General features: G+C 37.2%; 1 protein-coding gene across 1 annotated transcript in view; it reads right to left on the reverse strand.

The window, feature by feature from the left end:
* Window positions 1-6226, reverse strand: part of LOC107565821 (deleted in autism protein 1 homolog) — a 48236-nt gene extending 42010 nt beyond the window's left edge. The window contains exon 1 of the mRNA XM_016251100.1: window positions 5901-6226. The gene's annotated coding sequence lies outside the window, so the exon portion shown is untranslated. The remainder of the gene's footprint in view (window positions 1-5900) is intronic.
* Between the last annotated feature and the right edge of the window lie 744 nt (window positions 6227-6970).

Raw genomic sequence — 6970 nt, forward strand, 5'->3', positions numbered from 1 at the left:
TGAGTGTTTCTGCATTATATGAGTGGCTTTGGAATATAAATCGCAGCATGTTTCAGATGAAAAACCGCGACTTCTATTTCTGAAAATATCACAGTTAGGAGATTTATAATGAGTGGTTCCCTGCGTTATTACAGCAAAGTGCGTGATTACAGTACTAAGCCGCTGCAATGGAGCAACTCTAATGCTATTAAATTAAAGATGATGTACCATAGAGAAAAAAAAGTTAAAGTAACAAAAACTTGTAAAATACATTTTAATGGGCATAATTAAGTGTGAAAATAACAAGAGGGATATACAGTCAAACCAAAAATGATTCAAAGACCTATATCATTTTTGATATTTTTTTACTAGTGGGTGCAGGACACTGTAGCTCATTTATGTAAGTGAGGATAGCAAAATAAACTAAACTGTGACAAATTATACCCAAAAATTCTTCATACAGTGGACTACCAGTAAAACTGATACAAATTTGGGACCAAAAATTATTCAGACCGAGTTTGGGAAAAATAAATGAAGTTCAGGTTTGCATGAACATGGATGACAGCATGCCCAGGAGACTACAGGCTGTCATTAAGGCTAAGGGCTGCCCGACTAAGTATTGATAGTCGTGTAAATATTGTCATACTGTCTGAATAATTTTTGGTTGATTGTAATCCATTACATACCTTTCTATCAAAGTTATCTAACATTATCAAGCTGAATTTGTTCTGACACAGTTTAACTCTGAGTTCTTGTCATATTTTATTATCATTTTCTAAACTATAGCGAATAAACTGTGATAATTTGAGAAATGTTGAAGGTGTCTGAATACATTTTTGTTTGACTATCTATTTGACAAATGAATTTAACCAACTAACATTATACATACTCCTTTGGTTTCTGTACCCAATATTTTAAAAATGTATAAATGCAATAAAAATATCGGTACTCGGTATCGGCAAGTACCAAAAATAAAAGTATCGGTATCAGGCGAGTACTGGAAAAAGTGGTATCGGTGCATCACTAAAAAAAAATAATAATAATTTTGCATTCAATAAAACAATCCGACACACAGCATATATTACAATAAGTGGCTTCAGTGAAATTTACTAAAATACTCTTTTAAAAAAAAATTTAAATTAAATAAATAAAGCGAGTGAGCAAGCGGCAGCGGGGAGGATAGGGGGGTGTACAATGAGAAGAATAATACAGTCAATTTGCAGGTGCAGCAGATAATCCAGACATGATCGGGCTATGCAAATGTGTCCGAGTCAAACTAGATATGACTCAGTGATTACATCAGTAACTTGAACTCAAAAGACTTTCAAACCTGCATACTTTGAATATAGTATTTGACTAAATACTGGATAGCGAAGGGTAAAGCTATTTTAATGATAGTAAAATGCTTTGTACACAAAATCTTTCATACCTAATAAATGTGTTTGTATAAACAATGTGTGGCATATTGTAATGGTAGTCTTAAGTAGTCTGGTCCACTTTGCAACTTATTCCGGTAAAGAGGAACCCACTTAGACAGGAAGAGACCAGCGTTTAATGCACTCAACCACAGTTTGTTTTGTCTTTATGTGTCAATTAGGTCTGGTTTATCTGAAACGACTGATAACACAATAATTGAGGAAAATTAAGTAGGGGAAAAACTCATTCAAATGGTGGCACAGCAATGTCAGGTTTGCAGGTACATTTAAGACCATTTTAAGACTAAGTAAAGAAAATTTAAGGAATAATTTGAAGGGAACAATTGTTTGTCTGTTGTACTAGCAATATTATCAAGCCATCTACATTACTAAAAATCATTTCATATACACACACCAAAAAACAAACAAAAAAAACTCTTAAATCAAGATACATTTACTTGAGAAGCAATATTTAATTACATAAAAGATCATCTTCTTTCTGTGGAAATTATCAAAATCAAGTAACAAATGTCTGTCAAACTATTTAATTAAATGGGAAAACAAGTTGTAATACCCCACTGACATATGTGTTCTTGTTTTAAGCATAAACTATATTTTACATTTGCATCTTCTCAAGTAAATGTATGTCTTTATGTAAGGATATTTAGATATTTGTTTTGGAAAACAAAAATACTAAGGAAGACATTAATTATTTTTTGCAGTGAATGCAACACTTAATGCCGTGACTAAAAATGCTAAACTTTCTACTCTGATTTAAGACTTTTTAAGGACTTAAAGGGATAGTGATGTAGCCATTGACTTCTATAGTATATTTTTTCATACTTTGGAAGTCAATAGCTACCATCAACTGTTTGGTTATCAACATTCTTCAAAATATACATAGATTTTTCTTTTTTCCTTTACCCAAAGGTTAATAAATACTGATTATTTTAATGTATCTGATTATTTTGAAATAAATGGACACGCTGTATTAAAATCCCAATGCTTATGGCAGCTTTGATAATTAACATAATTACTGTAATCTGCAGGAAGTCTTGCCACATTACAAAACATTATATTTTTTGTAAAAAATCAATAGTAGTGGAAATCAATAAACTTCCACAATTATGCAGCCAAAGTATTAGCATGAAAACGTCATGTTGTATGCTGATGGTTTTTCATGGGGATTTTTGAGGCTGATGTGATTTTCTGCATCTCCCTCAGCACTTTACGAGCATGGGAAAGGTCCAAAAAAAACCACACCTCATCATGGAGAGAGAGCTCAGATAACTAAACAGTCTTCTCGCCAGACATGTTTTGCATACAGAAAAAGACAACGCTCTCGCTGCTCACAACTTTTAAGCCTTTGTATGAATTGCAACACTTCTGCTGAAGGGATAACGTCTGGCAGATGGTGACGGCTTTCAAGAGGATTCATCAACACCAGTTTCAAAGCTTCACAACAAACCTGGGCTCCAACACTGAAACAAATCCAGTTTCTAGTTAAAAATGTTCAACATTTACCCTCACAAATGAATTTAAACAATGATGTTTGAGAATTCCAATGAGCCCCATCACACTATGCAAACTTTTCTCTACTCTCTCACCAAATTGGTAAATTTCAATCGACAGGACTCCAAAAAGTCATAAGAAAACACAAGAACCAACACTTTTTATACTTACTAAAATGTGTCAAAAGTATATCATTAGCATCTCACTCACTTCAGTACTAAAATAAGTCAACCCTGACTAATTCAAAACGTAAAAGGGTCCAACATAACCTCGATCTGAAGACATAAGTAGGTGTAAATTAAACGTTAATGTCCTCAAAAGAGCAGCTCTCGTAAATGCTTAAACGATGTGTGCTGGGCCATTCATTGTGTTGCATGCTGCTTTAAGTAGCATTTCTCTGTGGTACTGAGAATGAAAAACCACAGTTGTCACAGTTATTGACTGCTCAAGTCAATAATGTTTGATCACACGACATGGCTGTGCCGTTATGCTGCGAGCACAACAGTCACTAACCCAACCAGATAAAGAGCTATAAATTATCCATGCTGTGCGTGTACGATGCCACACAGAACAGGAACCAACCGCAAATGTGAGGGGGGCAGATGTCAGCTTGCACTTTACACTGTTATGACTGATGGCTGTACTGTGCGAAAGCAATTGTGGTGATGACCTACATGAACCACACTTAAAGGGACAGTTCACCAAAAAATAAATAAATAAAGCTCTGTCACCATTTAGAAAGCCTGGTGTCAGTCCGAACTCATAAGGTATACAATTTCTGTCTAACACACAGAAGTTATGACTAATATTAATACTGCTCACCTCCATGCAATGAAAATGGATAGGAACCACCGAGGGTTATCAAGACAAAACACAGTAAAAGCATAATGAAAGTTGTCTATTCGGATCATGCACCGTATTGCTAGCTTTTGTGAAAGACAAACTAAAATTAAACTATTTATTAAAAAGATGCAGTCACCATCCACATATGGAATACTAGTTAGCCTACTATAACTCTATGAAAGACAAACATATCCTTCTTTGTTCCAGAGATGAAAGAGAGACAGGCTTAAAGGGGTCATATGATGTTGCTAAAAAGAACATTATTTGGTGTATCTGGTGTAATGAAATGTGTTTATGCGGTTTAAGGTTCAAAAAACACATTATTTTCCACATACTGTACATTATTGTTTCTCCTCTATGCCCCGCCTTTCTGAAACGTGTCGATTTTTACAAAGCTCATCGGTCTGAAAAGCGAGGTGTGCTGTGATTGGCCAGCTATCTAGTGCGTTGTGATTGGCCGAATACCTCAAGCGTGTGACGGAAATGTTACGCCCCTTACCATACTGTGATGCCGTGTCCCGGCCGGAGCAACGAGACAAAAACATTAAAACCTATTATAGACGAGGCATTTGTTGCATCCAGTGGGGACATAATTATGGATTGTAATGACTTTTTTCTGTCTTTTTACGCGTTGCGTTGGATCTAGAGGCTAGAGTGAGGAACGGCCGGAGGTCTTGAGTGAGCGGCGGCGGGCGGGCTTGAGGACGGCGCAGCCGGCCCTTTCGACAAAGGAGCGGCTGGCGGGCTTGCGGCAACCACATGTGACGACCCCGGGCTGGACTCCGCTTCGTCCACGGTGAAAGCCGATCCGGCGATCCACAGCGTGAAGTTGATGTATTCCCTCAGCGACCAGCACAGATCAGCTCTAGGCATGACGAAGCGGATATCGTCCTCTTTTGGAAGACCAAACAAAGTAGTTTCGCTTTCACAACGAAACACACAGCGCCTTCACGACATGGCGGCGGCGGCGGCAGCAACAATACTACAGCGAGAATAAAAGTTACGCCTTCTTTCTTTGCGTGAACATTTGGGCGGCGTTATGCAAATCTTCCCACATAGTGACGTAGACATGTGGGGGCGTGTTAGAACGAGCCGTTTTAGGTAGGCATGGTTGACTCTTAACTTTTATAAAGAATATCTCTTTGGATTTGAGACTTCAGTCTTTGCAACTTTACAGATCTTCTTTATGCACCAAGAGCTTGTAACACTCCAAAGAGAAAGGAAAACTTGAAATCGCATCATATGACCCCTTTAAAACAACATAGTAAGTAGATTTCTTTCTTTTTTTTATCTCTTTAACAAAACTCTGTCCTAAAAACACAGGAAAAACCTGGACCACACATTTGATGTGTCATCCACTTCTGTAGTGACTGTTTGGTAATATAATCAATTATGTTTTCTTACTCAGCTATACAGGCTTCCAGAACTTATCAGAACGCGAAACAGCTCATCAGAGAAACTTGACTTGCGCTTTGTTTGAAAGCTCCGCTGCAACCACCCGAGTATGTTCGTGCTGTGTAGCTCAGTTATTAACTTTGTAACGTGATCCTCACTTGAGACGTCTGAACGTAATACAAAAGAACATAATATGACCAGCTTGACCGCTGAAGCCAACAATCAACTCGCTACGTCAGACAGGGACGCGCACGCTTTCATCGCGTGAGGTCTGTGAAGACACATATTGTTTACAAACTAGAGCATAACAGCAGCTCAAAAAAGAGGAACGACACAAAGTAAAGTAATGCACTCGGGAACTTTTTCTGACTTTGTCAGCGCAAATTAACGACGGACGTGTGCATGTGATGTACTTTAAGGTACAAAAACACAAAACCAGTTAACAAAAAGTATGTTGTTTATCTAATTATTTTTCGCCGCTGGTGGTCTATAAGAATAACACTATATATCTGAATGTTCATTGTAATAATAATAATAATAATAATAATAATAATAATAAACATGCTTGAGCAATTTGTGATCCATTATCTCCAGTCAAAAGGAGAAAACTTTCTCGATTCATTCGCTTTACTAGAAGTAACGTTAGTTACTTTCGCCGTCTCGAAGTTCTTAAGTTCATTAAAATGTCATGGTAGAAAACATTGCAAATATGAAAATTATTATACCAAATGATAACATGCAAATGCCAAAACCTACCAAATGAAAATGTGTGAAATTGCGGGTTTATTCCAGTGGCTCGAGGAAGCTTCCGTTGTCTATTTATGAACTCCTGTCTCTCACTACCAACCTCGCGAATCGACGCTTTTCAACGTTGTCCATATGTTGCGTATTGCTTTTTCTTTATTCCTTTCAAATCCGCAAGGGTTGTCTTCTCAATCTCGAGACAAGTTCAGTCTGCGAGCGTTGAAGCAGCTGCACGAAAGATCCGACTTCGCGGATCGGGTTTCGTATTTACGACCCTTCTGGTCAGTTTACGTTACTGGTTACTAGGTGATCGTGTTGTGACTCCTCCCCCGATCTGTAGAGCGCTGCTCTTCGCGTCTCTATAATGTAAGAGTAAGTGCATCCTCGGGTGTAGAGTATCCGACAGGACCCTGACCTTTATAAAGCCTGAAGACACCTTATAAGAAAAATCTGTTTCATGGTGGAGAGTTGCTACATTCGAACACTCTGTCAGATTGTAGGTGAATGAAAATAAGGGAATGTCATTTGAGTTGAACGCCCACATTTACTCAAACAGTTTCAATACAGTTTCAGCGAAATCGCAATTGACGAGAGTGAAGAGATTGAAAGCCACTTCTGTATATCGCTTCATCCCACGCAGTTATTTTGAGTTCCTGTGAGGACCTGAACATTAATTTCCTTGTATTTATGCATGGGCAAATCAAACAATAAGCTACGAAAATCACATAAGCAAACACATTTTTGGATTTGATACAGTTTAGTATTATTATTCTTCACAGTTTATGACTTGACTTTGAAGGAATATGCAAATAGCTTTACCTATATTTGGCTCCGGATAACCTTATATCAGATTATTTAATGCAAGTATAAAGCTTATTAGGCTACATTAGTAAACACGTTTTTGAATTTTATACAATTGAGTATTATCATTTTTCACATTCTACGACTACACCATGAATGAACAGAAAATGCAAATATAGCTTTGAAAATTTGACTCGGTTTAAATTTATATCAGATTATTTCATGAACAAGAAACTAGAAACAACCCCAATCGCTCCTCATTACAAAATAAAGAGCTCTCA

The sequence above is a fragment of the Sinocyclocheilus grahami genome, unplaced genomic scaffold (assembly GCF_001515645.1).
Source record: "Sinocyclocheilus grahami isolate Dianchi unplaced genomic scaffold, SAMN03320097.WGS_v1.1 scaffold1029.1, whole genome shotgun sequence".
In the NCBI taxonomy this organism is placed as follows: domain Eukaryota; kingdom Metazoa; phylum Chordata; class Actinopteri; order Cypriniformes; family Cyprinidae; genus Sinocyclocheilus; species Sinocyclocheilus grahami.